Source organism: Canis lupus, chromosome 20 (assembly GCF_048164855.1).
Source record: "Canis lupus baileyi chromosome 20, mCanLup2.hap1, whole genome shotgun sequence".
In the NCBI taxonomy this organism is placed as follows: domain Eukaryota; kingdom Metazoa; phylum Chordata; class Mammalia; order Carnivora; family Canidae; genus Canis; species Canis lupus.
The window spans coordinates 16,425,505-16,440,400 of record NC_132857.1 but is presented as its reverse complement, the minus strand read 5'-3'; the positions used below and the strand labels follow the sequence as shown (position 1 = coordinate 16,440,400).

Genomic DNA, 14,896 nt, shown 5'->3' with positions numbered 1-14,896 from the left:
TTAAAAATAGAGTTTCTGTCATTTTGTAGTTGGTGACTAAATACTAGTTAAAAGAAATAATACAACCACATAGAATACATTTGCTATTTAAGTGATTATTTGCAGTTATAGTTGTGATTACTTTTCCCTTCTTATGGGGCTGAAATGTGGAATGGTATAGAGTAAAAAGGAAAACAAGTATTCATACATATATCCTAAGGAATATTATTGTCTTCTCTTGGTAAATCTGAAATAAATATAATTCTAAATATCCTTTATCTTTATACATTAAATATATTCTGGTTTAAAATGAAAAATCAGTATTTGTGGCTTGTGCCCAAAAAAAGTATTGGCTAAGTCTTTTTCTACTAAGTAAGGTAAGAATCTATATTATTTAGACTTCTTACTCTTAGAATTAGATGTTGAGAATAAATACACCAATAAAGAACCAGCTCTTTATTCCCAGATAATGATACTGACAGATTGAACCTATTCTGATTGATTTTAACTTGAAATAACTTCACTAAAAAATTCAGAATCTTACCTAAAATTGAGCTACTTGTGCTGGTATGCTACAACTACACTGTTTAAGTTACACTCTGAAACCCTTAACTCAGCGTGGAAAGAAAAGTTGAAGACCACACAGCCAAGCCACAGCTTAAAAAGTAAAATTATTAAAGAAGTCATTAATACTGCTATGTACTACACCAAAGAAGGAGAGTACTTAGCAATACATTCTGTTTTGGAAAACTTAGGTGGGACTACTGAAGGTTGATAATTGTTGATAACCTTCCTCTGTCAACAAAATGAAAACATATATATATATATATATATATATATATATATATATATATATACATATATATTCAATTTCCTTTTTTTAAAGATTGTATTTATTTATTCATGACAGACACAGAGAGAAAGGCAGAGACATAGGCAGAGGGAGAAGTAGGCTCCCATAGGGAGCCTGATGTGGGACTGGATCTCAGGACCCCGGGATCACAACCTGAGCCAAAGGTAGACACTCAACACTGAGCCACACAGGCGTTCCTCAATTTGCTTTTATAGAGTGTACAATTTGTTTAATTCTTACAGACAATTGAGGATATTAATAATAAGTGACATATTATACAGTGATTAGGTGAGCAGAGTCTAGAGTTAGACAACCTGGCTTAAAATAAAGGCTATGCATTATTGATAATCATACACTACTATAATTAGGGTAACTACAAACCATTTTACAACAGAATAATAATTTTAAAACAACATGTTTCTGTTGCTTTGGTGAATACTTGTCTGTAAAAAAGATGAAATTTACAGAATGAACTAAAACTAAATAAATTTTAACTTAATATTAAATTGGCATTTGTTTAAATAGTTTTCCTATAGATCTTACTCTTCCATACACAATAGTTAACAAAAACAGTGTTTAAAAGGATGAATTTTGAATTTATAAATATTAGAATAGGAAATATCAAAAGGTTGACAAAAACATAAAAATAACAGGAAAGTATTCCTTATCAAACCCTGTTTTCAAGTTCTGTTGATAAAATTCCTAGCTTGTTTTGATTATTTTTAATGTTATATTTTTCCGCAGTTTTTATTTTGGTAGTTTTTCAGCCCAACAAAAGAAAATGACTGTAAAATATTAATTTAATTCTTTCTTTCATAAAATGTAAGAAAAAAGTTTAAAAGAAAAAAACTAGTTTTATATACTTTTGTAGAAATCTGTACTTTACCTTGATAATTTTATTTTACTCATTTTTCTTTATTAATCCTCTTTACTAATATTATTTTTCTTTTTTTTTTTTTTTGCACATCACTTTTTCAATTACTTCCTTAATGTTTCTCTAATAGACTATGTTCTTCAAGGGCAGGGCCATTAGTACCTTAATCAGCTACATACAATGGGTGATAAAAAATTATTTGTTGAATGAATACATATATGATGAATGACTGGTGAGTGATTAATAAATTAACAAGTACATAACCTTTACTTAGCTTATTTAGTAGCTTATAGTTATTTAATAAATTTTATTGCCAATGACTAGATATTTTAACTGAGAGTGGAAGATGAGTTGGCTATAGAGTAGATTAAATTAGTTGGTCAGGTCTCATTTAATCTTTTTTTAAATTTTTTAGACAGGATTTTTTTAATAAAACTTATTCCTTAGCATTTTAATCACATTAAAATTGTACCTTATTTTTTTATTTTAAATTCACAATGAATTTATTTTTAAGCGTTCATATTTAGTAACTTAGACTCATGTTTCAAGATCAGTTTGTAGGTGATCCCTGGGTGGCTCAGCGGTTTAGCGCCTGCCTTTGGCCCAGGGCGCGATCCTGGAGTTCCAGGATCGAGTCCCACGTTGAGCTCCCGGCATGGAGCCTGCTTCTCCCTTTTCCTGTGTCTCTGCCTCTCTCTCTCTCTCTCTCTCTCTCTGTCTATCATAAATAAATCTTAAAAATAAATTTGTAGCTGGTTGTGAAACAATCTAAAACCTTATGCATTGAAAACCTATATAATTTGCTGGTTATTATATGCTGGAAATTTTACTAGTAATGTATTTTGTTCCTAAAAACATCTAGTATTTTTTTCCTAGACAAGAAAAGTATAAAAACTGGAATGTCAACTTCCTACATTTCCATATACGTAATAGATGATAAGTAAATATGAATAAGACTCCCAGTATGAATATGACTGTATAAGCTAAGACATTCTCTCTTTTCATAGAAATCTCTAAGTAGAAGAGGAAAGCAAATCTTGAAATCTATTTTCAAAAAAACTAGAAGACATGTCTGTACTATTTGTAAGAGCTGGAGAAAGCAAGTAAGTTCATATAAACACCACCTGGTAAGAAATGTCAAGTGGAGGAAAACAGAGCTGAATATGGGACAGTATTAAAATTCAATATATATCTGAAGCTGTGCATCACATGCTGAGGAAACAAAAGGGATGAAAACTGAGGCAAATGGGTAATGTCAATAAACTCTTTAACTTAGTTTTAGAAAAACAGAAAAGTCAAAGGAATTAAAAAGAAAAAAATCATTCACACAATAGCATTTACTAGAAAGTATCTTTGTGGCATTGAAGAAGAAATATTTGAAATTAAGAAAAACAATTATCTTATAATATTATGTAACCATTCCCCACGAGGGGAATATTTTTAGATATCTGGTTTTAAGACACTAACACATGCTTTAACTAGACATAAAAAAAAAAAAAATTAAAAAAAAAAAAAAACAGCCCAGCACCTAGAAATACATGCAATGAGACAGAAGGAATTAGGGGAAAAATTTATTGTCAAACAAAGAACACTAACTAGACCAACAATAGCATTAGATAGATAAAAACAGAGAAAAATAAATGTATTAAAATAAAGTGAAATCCTATAGGAAGAAAATCCTTAAGACAAAAACAGAAAAACTCAGGGAAGTAAGAATGAATATGAGAAGGTGATGAAACACAATCAAGAAGAACTCAAGATTATTTTTTAAGTCACAGATATAAAAATAAAAATAGAATATGTATAAAGGTGAAGAGAGGCTTCAGAAAAAAAGTAAAGGATGCAAAAGTCACAATTAAGAAAAATAAGTGCAATTGAAATATATATATATATATATTTTTGTAAAAAGCAGTTCACAAATTAGAGAAAAAAGTACATAACAAAGGCAGGCAAGATGTTCCAGCATATGCATATTTGTAATCTTCAAAAAGAAAATCAAAATAATGTTACAGAACAAATATTTAATTGTTTAAATATGAAAAACATTCTAAAAATAAAAGAATGAGTTTCTACCAAAATGGATACTATATGCCATACAATTTGATCCATTATTGTCAACATTGAGAAAAATAAAAATAAATACTAGATTTCAGAACTAAACAAATTACTCTCTCTAGACAGGTAGGCTAAAAATAACATAAATATGAAAGTAAAATGATGATAGCCTCAAATTTGTCTATAGTAAAATCCAATATCTAAAATCAATCAATAAACATCTTAAAGATATTCAAAGAAAGGATATGTGAAACATTTTAATTCAGAAAAAATGCCTTTTAGGTATCAAAACTGAAGACAAACTTGAACATATAAGGTACCAGGGAATGTTATTTCTATGATCTTTATTTGAGGAAAAAGAGAAAAAACTTCAGTTAATAAAAGAATAACTGGGAAATGATAGTAAAACACTAGTAGTGAGCTTTGAATATAATTACTAATAGTCCATCAACTGGAGATATGAGTCACAGAAAACAATGTAAAAATAACTTATAAAAACAATGTAGAGTGACACAAATATCAAAAATCATACACAGAAAAGGAATAAAAGCTTGGACAAATAATATTACAAAGTATAGTTTAATACAGTATACTACATTACAAAGGTAAAATTTGAAATACATTACTTTTGCCTAAATTTAGTGGGTATTAAAAAGGACAAGAATGAAGGACTGTGTTAATTATGTAATTATACCCATAGAGACCATTTGGTAACAAAAATTGAAACATAGAAAATAAAACATGAGCTGTTTTGTTAGAAATGTAAAAATCTGTATTATCAAAAAATATGAAAGGTTGTAACTCATCTAATAAAAAGAAAAAAAGTGTTTATAACAATCTGAGAAATATTCATACAAAAAGAAAAGAAAAGAATGAATCTTGACAAGGGCAAGCTTTGGGGCATTTTTAACTTGCTCTATCCCCACCGTTTTCTTCAAACAAACTCCAAGGAATAATTCAAAAGACTTTCAATCAGGTTGAAAATTAGCAGCTTCACAATCACTAAAGGAATTGAAATAGAATAGAATTCTTACAAAGGCCCATTCTCAGAGGACAGGAAATTCTGTAGAAAACTCTATTCTCAAAGCTTGTCTATCTTAGATTTGGTCCCTGCCTGTTTGGAGAGATCAGATTTTCCCCTAGGGGTACTGGTCAAAAAGTCTCAAGTAAGGGTTTTAAAAAATCCAACGTCTTCCTGGAAATCTAGAAGGCCACACAAGTGTATTTGACCAGGGACATTGTGAAGTTCTGTGAAGACAGGAAGTGAAGGGTAAGGCGGAGTTGTATGTTGCTGAGCTGGATGGTAAAGATTTTTCTCACCATGTCCCCAGAGCCATTTGGCAAAAGCTGGGAGACCAGTGCTGGGAATTCAAGGAAAATTCTGTGGAGGCACTAACTGATCCTAAGCAAGCCGGCCAGGGATAGCCTTAGTCACACATGACCAAGAATTACCACTTGACAGTATTAGTCCAGGAAAGTTACCAAATAAATGAGCAGCAACAATAACAATATCAAAACAGCTATAAATCCTGGGAAGGTGAAAAATCTGATTTTCAGAGTTGCCACATTGTGCTATTTACAATGTCCACTTTTTACCAAAATTTACACAATATTCAAATAAACAGTACGACAGATCTAGAAAACAAAGAAACAGTCAATAAATACTATCCCTGAAACTAGACTACATAAAGACTTTAAATCAACTCTTTTAAATATTTTCAAAGAATTAAAGGAAACCATTCTTAAAGAACGATAGCAAAGTTTGAGAACAGTGTCATATCAGACTGAGATTAGCAACAAAGAGAAAAATAAAGACTCCAATAGAAATTCTGGAATCATAATGTATAATAAATGAAATAATTCACTAGTCAGTCACCAGGAGATTTGAGGGGGCAGAAGAGAGAATAAAAAGAAAAACTAAACAGAAATCACAGGAGATTATCCAGTCTGAAGAATAGAAAAAAAAAAAAAAGAATAAAGAAAAGTGAACACAATCACAGAGACTTCTGAAACTCTATCATATGGGCCAGCATATGTGTAATGGGAATCCTACAAGGACAGGCAACAGAAAATGGGCCAGAAGTAATCTCTAAAGAAATAATGGCCAAAACATCCAACAATTCCAAGAAAGGTAAATTCAAAGAGATCCACGGATAGAAATATCATAATGTAAGTGTTGAAAGACAACACAAAGAATCTTGAAAGACACAGAAAGAAACAACTTGTCATATATAAGGGAACCTCCATAAAATTAATAGCAGATTTCAAATTAGAAACCACGAGGTCAGAAGACAGTTTCATGACTTTCAAAGTGCTGAATAAAAGAAGATTGTTAACTGATAATCTGATATTCAGCAAAATTATCCTTCAAAATGAAGGAGAAAAATTAAGATGTTCTCAGATAAACAGAAACTGGGAGAATTCATCTTTGTCAGACTTTACTTACAAGAAATACTAAAAGGGAGTTTTCATTTCTGTTTTTGAAATAAAAAGACACTAGAAAATAGCATGAACCCAAATGAAAAAATAAAGAACACTAGTAGAGATAACTGCAAAGGGTAAATATAAAAGAAAGTATTACTGTGTGTTTTGTTTGTAACATTATTGTCTCCTACCTTATTTAAATATAGCTTCAGGGGCGCCTTGGTGGCTTAGTGGTGAGGGTTTGTCTTTGGCTCCAGTGGTGATCCCTGGGTCCTGGGATGGAATCCCACATCAGGCTCCCTGGAGGGAGTCTGCTTCTCCCTCTGCCTATGTCTCTGCCTCTCTCTGTGTCTCACATGAATAAATAAATAATAAAAAGATAAATAAAAACTAAAAAAAAAAGACAGCTTCATAAAGCAATAATCATATCTGTGATGATGGACACAGTGTATGAAGCAATGCATATGCAACGAAAAAGATGCAATTTGTGTGACAATAACAAAACAAAGAAGCTGGAGGGAGAGGAGCTATACAGAGGCAATGTTCTGTATTTACTGAAATTTACTGTAATTAGTGAAATTACTGAAATCAGATCGGTATTAGTCTAAGCTACATTGTTAAATGTTAAGATGTTAATTGTAATTACCAGGTCAGCCACTAAGAAAATAAATCTTAAGATACAGTGAAATAAACAAAAAGGGAATTAAAATGATAAATTATCTATTTATTATCTAACAGTTACTTAATACAAAAAGTTGCAGTAATGGAAAAATAGAGGAATAAAGAAGATACAACACATATAGAAAACAGACAGCAAAATCACAGACATAAATACTAAATCATCAATAATTACACTAAATATAAAAGGGAATAAACATTCCATTCAAAAGGTAGAAATTAATATAAAAGTTAAGAAGAAAATATAATCCAAATATAGGCTGTCCAAAAAAAGACATATTTTAAATTTAAAAACATAAATAGGGTGAAATAAAGTTAGAAAATATTATACCATGCAAAGGGCAATACACAGAGCTACAGTAACTATACTATTATTAGACAAAAATAGGCTTTAATACTGGAAAACAAAAACAAAAAACAAAAAACAAACAAAAGACTGGAAAAACAGTTTGGCAATTGTTTAAGAAGTTAAGCATAAAGTTACCCTGTGACCCAGAAAAATTCCAATCTTATGTATATTACAAGGAGAATTTTAAAATGTCTACATAAACACTTGTATATGAATATTCACAGAAGCATTATTCATAGTAGCCAAAAATTAGATTTAACCCAAATGTCTACCAACAGATTACTTTATAATTAAATAAAATTATAGATACATTTTAGTTATGAATATTAATTAAAAATCCTAAGGTATTTCAAAATAGAACCCTGTAACATTTTTTAAATGAGTTTATTCCAGGAATGTAAATATGGCACATCAGCTGACATTATTATAACATATTAGAAATTTAAAGAAATAAAATCATCAGAGATACGAATAAATTTAATAAAATTTAACATCCATTTTGTATAGAAAGAAATTAAATACAAATACCTTCTTGGCATACAGATGGCTAAAAGACACATGAAAAGATGGTCAATATAATTAATCATCAGGGAAACACAAATCAAAATTATAATGAGATATCACCTCACAACAAACAGAATGGCTAAAATTAACAATATAGAAAACAATGTTGGTGAGGGTGTGGAGAAAGGGGAGCCCTCTCACACTGTTGGTGGGAATGCAAACTGGTGCAGCCACTCTGGAAAACAGTATGGAGGTTCCTCAGAAAGTTAAAAATACAACTATCCTATGATCCAGCAATAGCATTACTGGGTATTTACCCAAAGAATATACAAACACTAATTCAAAAGGATACATGCACTCCTATGTTTAGAGCAGCATTATCAACAATAACCAATATATGGAAGTAGCCCAAATGTCCATCAACTGATGAATAGATAAAGAAGTGGTATAGATACACAATGGAATATTATTCAGCCATAAAAAAGAATGGAATCTTGCCATTTGCAAGATGGAGGATGTGGGTGGAGCTAGAGTGTATTATGGTAAGCAAAATAAATCAGTCAGGGAAAGACAAATGATTTCACTCATATGTAGAATTTAAGAAATAAAACAGATGAACATCGTGGGGAAAAAAAGAGTGGCAAATCATAAAACAGACTCTTAACCATCAAGAACAATCTGAGGGTTGCTGGAGGGGATGTGGGCAAGGGGATTCGTTAAGTGGGTGACGAGTATTAAGGAGGGCACTGGTTGTGATGAAAAGTGGGTGTTATATATGTTTGTTTTTGAAATAAAAAGTTGCTAGAAAATAGCATGAACCCAAATGAAAAATAAAGAACACTAGTAGAGATAACTGCAAAGGGTAAATATGAAAGACAGTATTACTGTGTGTTTTGTTTGTAACATTATATGTGTTGAAACACTGAATTCTATACCTGAAACTAATATTACACTGTATGTTAACAAATTAGAATTTAAACAAAAACTTAAAAAAATAAAGAAGAAATACCTTATTAACATGATTAAGTATATCTATTTCTACACAAACACTGTCATCATGCCTAATGGGGACTAGTAGATAGATTTTCAGCAAGGTCAGGTATGAGAACCTGATGCACTTCCATTTACTTAATATTATATTTGAAAACCAGTCATTGAGACTAAACAAGTTAAGAAATAAACATTATAACGTTGGAAAGGAAAAGATATCTATCACTATTTTCAAATAATATGACTGTATATATGGAAAATCCAAACATAATAAACAATAACATAAGAAAACAGCAGAACAAAAACAAAAAACATTGATATAAATTTAATTTGGGGGCAGCCCCGTGGCCCAGCGGTTTAGCGCCACCTTCAGCCTGGGGTGTGATCCTGGAAACTCTGGATCGAGTCCCACATCAGGCTCCCTGCATGGAGCCTGCTTCTCCCTCTGCCTGTGTCTCTGCCTCTCTCTCTGTGTATCTGTCATGAATAAATAATTAAAATTTAATATATATAAATAAATAAATTTAATTTGAATAAAAAACTTCCATATGCACAAGCTAATACATATTAGAAGATATAGTGAAATAGAAGATCTAATTTATAAATGATACACAATGTATAATATCTAAAGCATAAATTTAACAAGAAGAAAAAATTGCAATGAAAACTTGAAAAACTCCTTGGCTTTCTTAAAAGACTTAGAGAAATGGCATGTATAACCCTGGTCATAATATTTAATATCATACTAACAGAAATATTCCTGAATTTTGTTATAGACTTAATATGATCTCAATAAACATATTAATATATTTTTCCTTCAATTAGACAAAGTAATTCTAAAGTTAAATAGAAAACTAAAAATTTAGAAAACAGCTAAAAAGGAGTAAGTAATAAAGACTAGATATACCACTTACTAGAACATACTATAAAATTTCCACTATTAAAACAATGCTAACTTATAATATGATTAAGCAGACAAGCCAACAGAAGAGAGGACAAAGTTCAGAAATAATCTCTATAGAAACAAGACTTTATGATAAAAGCGATCTTTAAAAATTAGTCAGAAAAATATTGCCCATTCAGTAAAAGTGAATAAAAATTGTTAAGAGAACTGAAAAACAATCTGTGAGAAAGTAGTTAGATAGATCCATACTACATACAAGGATGAGTTCCAAGTGACCTAAAGATTTTTATGTTTAAAAAAAAGGTTGGGAGGGACACCTGGATGGCTCAGTGGATGAGAGTCTCCCTTTGGCTCAGGGTGTGTTCCTGGGATCCTGGGATTGAGTCCCACATCACGCTCCTCACAGGGAACCTGCTTCTCTCTCTGCCTATGTCTCTGCTTCTCTCTGTGTCTCTCATGAATAAATAAATAAAATCTTTTAAAAATACAAAAATAAAAAAGATGGGGAGAAGAAATGATGGATAAATAAGAATGGACCAAGAATATTTTACAATTTTGTAGTGGAGACGTTAATTCCAACTAAAATGTAGTAATCAGAAAAGATAATTTTGATAAAATTGACTATATTAAAATCTTTCTTGCATCACAAAGTAATAGATAAGAGTGAAAAACTTTTAAAAAGACAAAAGCAGATGACAGAGTGAGACAAAATGCATGTCACTCATGTGACAAAAGGCCCATCTCCCTGATAAACAGACCTGCTACCAATTCATAAGAAAGAAAATGTTAAAACCATCTATAAGAATAATCTAAGGACGGTGAACACAGCAGTCAGAATCATCCTTTTAAGCATAAAAAACATTGCCCTTCGAGTCAATCATCTCCAGTAGCATAAAAACCAAAGTCCTTAAAATGACCTGTAGGGTTTTGTATAATCAGAACTATGCCCTGTGTGCCCTCATCTCCTCATATTTTTGCATCATTTTTTTTCCCTAGACATATTATTTTTTGCAGCTCTTTTAGCACCAAATGTACTCTACATCAGGTGTTTTGTATTTGCTGTTTCTCTTTTCTGGAATGTTCTCCCCAAATATCCACGTGACTCACCATCTCATTTCCTCTTACCCTATGCTTCCAGATTAGGTTTCATAATTGCAAACCAACTTCATCCTATTAGTTACATATCTCTATTCTAGTTTATTTTCTCTTTGGTAGTAATTTCTGTCTCAAATACTTGCATTTTATTGGTCTGTTTCTTATTTTCCTACATTCACTGGAATGGTAAACTTAAATAAGTTAAGGTTTTACTATTTTGTTCATTTCCAATTTCTCTAACACCTAGAATAATGGCTGCTGCATAATAAGTGTTCAAAATTATTTGTTTGAATATATAAAAGAATGAACAAATAATTCATACCAAAAGACATACTAGTGGGTGGCTCACTCAGTCTGCCTTGTTCTCAAGTCATGATCCCAGGGTTCTGGGATCCAGCCCCATGTTAGACGCCCTGTTTGGCAGGGAGCCTGCTTCTCCCTCTCCCTTCTGCTCATTCTCTCTCTCTCTCTCTCTCTCTCTCTCTCTCGATATCGTTATCTCTCTCAAATAAGTAAATAAATAATTTTACAAAAAAAAAAAAGAAAAACAAAAAGACATGTAAGTCATTCTGACATGTAAGTCAATATCCAAAAAGATTTAATTTCACTGCATTAATGAAAATGCAAAGTAAAATTCCATTGTAATACAACTTTTTTAAAAATCTGACATAAAAAGACCAACAATGGGAATGCCTGGGTGGTTCAGTGGTTGAGCATCTGCCTTTGGCTCGGGTCAGGATTCCAGGGTCCTGAAATTGAGTCCCACATCAGGGTCGTCACAGTGAGCCTGTTTCTCCCTCTGCCAATGTCTCTGCCTCTTTGTATCTCTCATGGATAAATAAATACAATCTTTTAAAAAAAAAATAAACGATGTTTTAAAGACTATGGTTTTGGTATGCATATATATTGGCATATTCCCTATAAAGGGCAATTTGGAAATCTTATCTACATGAAACAGAATAGGCTCAGTGCCTAAAATAATAAAGATTATTAATCCTGTATGCTACATAATTATCGCAGGAAGTGGCAGGCCACTCTAGATATCACTCAGTGGATGAAGAAGTGCAATCTCACTTTGTACTCAGAGGAAGAACAGTAATATTGATGAGCAGCCCTTGTCACCATACTACTGACGTTATATACATATATATCCTTTGCTTCAGCAATTTCTTTTTTTATTCTTAAAGATTTTATTTATTTATATATGAGAGACACACACAGAGAGAGGGAGAGAGAGAGAGAGAGAGAGAGAGGCAGAGACATAGGCAGAGGGAGAAGCAGGCTCCATGCAGGGAGCCTGATGCGGGACTCGATACCGGGACTCCAGGATCACACCCTGGGTGGAAGGGAGGTGCCCAACCACTGAGCCACCCAGACATCCCATGCTTCAGCAATTTCATATAAAAATTCATCATACAATTACGCCAGCAGGTATGTAAGAGGATAAAATATGTTTAAAAGGTTATGTTTGCAGCAATGTTGTTGTTGCTGCTTTTTTAATATTTAATGTTTTTATGAGTGAGATAGAGAGAGTACATAGACAAGTAGGGAGAAGGGCAGAAGGAGATGGAGAGGAGCTGCCTCTCTGCGGAGTGTGGAGCCCATGCTGGGGCATAATCTCACAACCCTGAGATCATGACTTGAGCCAAAATGAAAAGTAGGACACTTAACTGCTTGAGCCACCCAGGAACTCCTGTTGTTTTTTTGTTTTTGTTTTTGTTTTTGTTTTTGTTTTTGTTTTTAACATACCTCAATGGTGATTAAATACATTATAACATATTCATATAGTAGAATAACATGGATGTGGAACACAAAACAAAAATATAAGCTCTTTATGCTTTGTATGGAAATATCGTCAACATCTTTTGTAAAACAAAACAATCAAAATGCAGAACATGTATATGGTCTAGTATAATTTTTGTAAAAATGGGGAAAAACAGTTTATATCTATGTTGGCTTCTATATGTGAATAAAATTCTCTAGGTGATAAATAAGAAATTATCAAAAGTTGATCACAGTTAAGGAGAGCAGAGACTGGGGCTCCTGGGTGGCTCAGTGGTTGGGCATCAAGTCGTGATCCTGGGGTCCTAGGATCGAGTCCTGCATCAGGCTCCCTCCAGGAGTCTGCTTCTCCCTCTGCCTACGTCGCTGCGTCTCTCATGAACAAGTAAATTTTTAAAAAAGGGGAGCAGAGACAGAAAGAGGACTTTTCAGTAAATATATATCCTTTATGTGAGTTATGTGAATACATTATCTGCCAATAAATTTAAAAACACCTCAATTCTAGAAGCTTAGCCATAGTCTCACCATCTTGATTCACAGTGAGGTAAAATCATTTGTACCCTTCTGGCTTGTCATTAGTTTATAGGCTCACTGATTATAGGGGTCATATCCTTTAACCATCTCAAAACTTATGAAATACAATGCCTTATATATAAGTTTCATATATATTTCAAGTGTTTATTTAAATTTTATTGAATTGCATGGAACTGGTTTTCTTCATAGACTTTTCCCAATGATCTGTGCCCTCATTTTCTCTTACTCCTCTCTCAAAGTAACTTAAAACTTCTCCAAATATGTTACCTCTGAAACTACCATTCTTCCTTTGAACTCAAATATGTAATATGAATAGATCTGTATTTTATTCCCTTGATTCAAATATCTGGGTATAAGCCCTCTGTTGTCCCTTTTCTAATCCTCTAAAATATTATGTATTCTAGACTTACAGTTATATTAATGCTTTAGAAAATGTTCAAGATCCAGAATTTTATTTCTCTTACCAACATTTAAATACATAAGCATTACAAAACACAACAAAGAATAACCCTTAGAATTCTAATGCAACTGATCTCTACTTGTGGAAATTAGGCTCAAATCAAGCTGTTCCTATATCAGGACTATGTATATACCCTCTTCTTTGTTTGGTCATATTGTAAATTCCCAAGACATCAAACAAAACCATATTAAACATAAATATATAAAGCATATCATAAAACCAATTTTAAGTGAGTTTTATTTATAAAACTTTAGGGATTTATAGAACCACTTATTTCTTTTAATGAGTTGGAAGAACTAAAATTTCACAATACTCAAGATAAAAATAAAGGCCAAACCAATCAGATAAGGACAAAATTAGAGGTCTTCTTGAGTTTGTTTCCCAGATATATCCCGTATAATTCAAACAGATTTAAGAGTCATTTGAACTCAAGTCAAGATGAAAAGTAGAATTTATCAAGTACTGGCCTTCTTATTCTAAGTGCAAAGACCTATCAATGTCTGTCTCTTGGCTACCCTCTTTGTAATAAATGTAGGCTTGATGTATAATGAAAACCAGCTGAGGAGTTTAAGGTACAGATGCCTTCTTTTCTTCTTATTCCAACTAAGATTGGTCTTACTCTTCATAATCTCTCACAGCTGCCAAAAATCCATTTTATCTTTGCATGAGGTGAGGTTTCCATTAACAACTATTAGAGTAGCAGAGGTCAGACATCCAGTGTCAGATGTGCTACTAAAAAGAAGTATTGCGCAAAGAAAGTGTCTACCAAGAGGGGATAAAAATCATTTTAGAATCTTTGGAACTTATAAAAGTGCTTTGTTCTTTCATATTTCCCTTGCTTTTATTGTTGACAAGGTAATTTTGGAAGAAAAAAAGGAGAATTTATGTGAGAACTCATCAATTATGGTGATTGAAGAGAGATTAATTGAGTTAGAGCTTGCCTCACAAAATGTTGCCAATCAGATTGCTGATATCTTCAGGTTACAAGCTGTAATAACGTTCTCTCTGGATGTAAATAGTGTTGGTAATTTCAACACTTGGTTATGTTGGAAGATGCTCTGGTTCAACTCATAACACAGACATCAAAGAAAGCAATAACAACCGTCATTTCTATTGAGTAAAAAGCTAAACTCTGTGTGGAAAAAATAGCTCTTAGTATATATACCTATATTAATCTACTGCCTGTAAGAGTACAAATACATGCATAGAGATTCTAATGTCATTTCATTCACTCATTTGTTCTTATTTATTCTCATTTATCTGGTATATTCTATTCAATCCATTATTGAGTGGTTACTATGTATCAAACTTACCAAATCAGAAAATTTGGAGAGAACTTCAGGATTAAATTCTAGAATTAACTTCCAGTTGATTCTGAATCATGGGCAATTTTATTTCTTTTTTTAAAAAGATTT

At 32.1% G+C, this 14,896-nt stretch overlaps 2 long non-coding RNA genes across 9 annotated transcripts in view; one reads left to right on the top strand and one right to left on the bottom strand.

Moving 5' to 3' along the window:
- The window catches only part of LOC140611694 (uncharacterized), a 754,568-nt gene that overhangs the window by 78,106 nt on the left and 661,566 nt on the right, over positions 1-14,896 (bottom strand). The window lies entirely within an intron of this gene.
- The window catches only part of LOC140611693 (uncharacterized), a 97,166-nt gene that overhangs the window by 11,563 nt on the left and 70,707 nt on the right, over positions 1-14,896 (top strand). For 6 of the 8 annotated variants that reach the window (XR_012012829.1, XR_012012827.1, XR_012012830.1 and 3 more), the window contains exon 3: positions 2,714-2,809. This is a non-coding gene — a long non-coding RNA (uncharacterized lncRNA). Of the gene's footprint in view, positions 1-2,713; positions 5,756-14,896 lie in introns of those variants that run through there. The other 2 variants (XR_012012825.1, XR_012012824.1) reach the window with 1 other exon arrangement.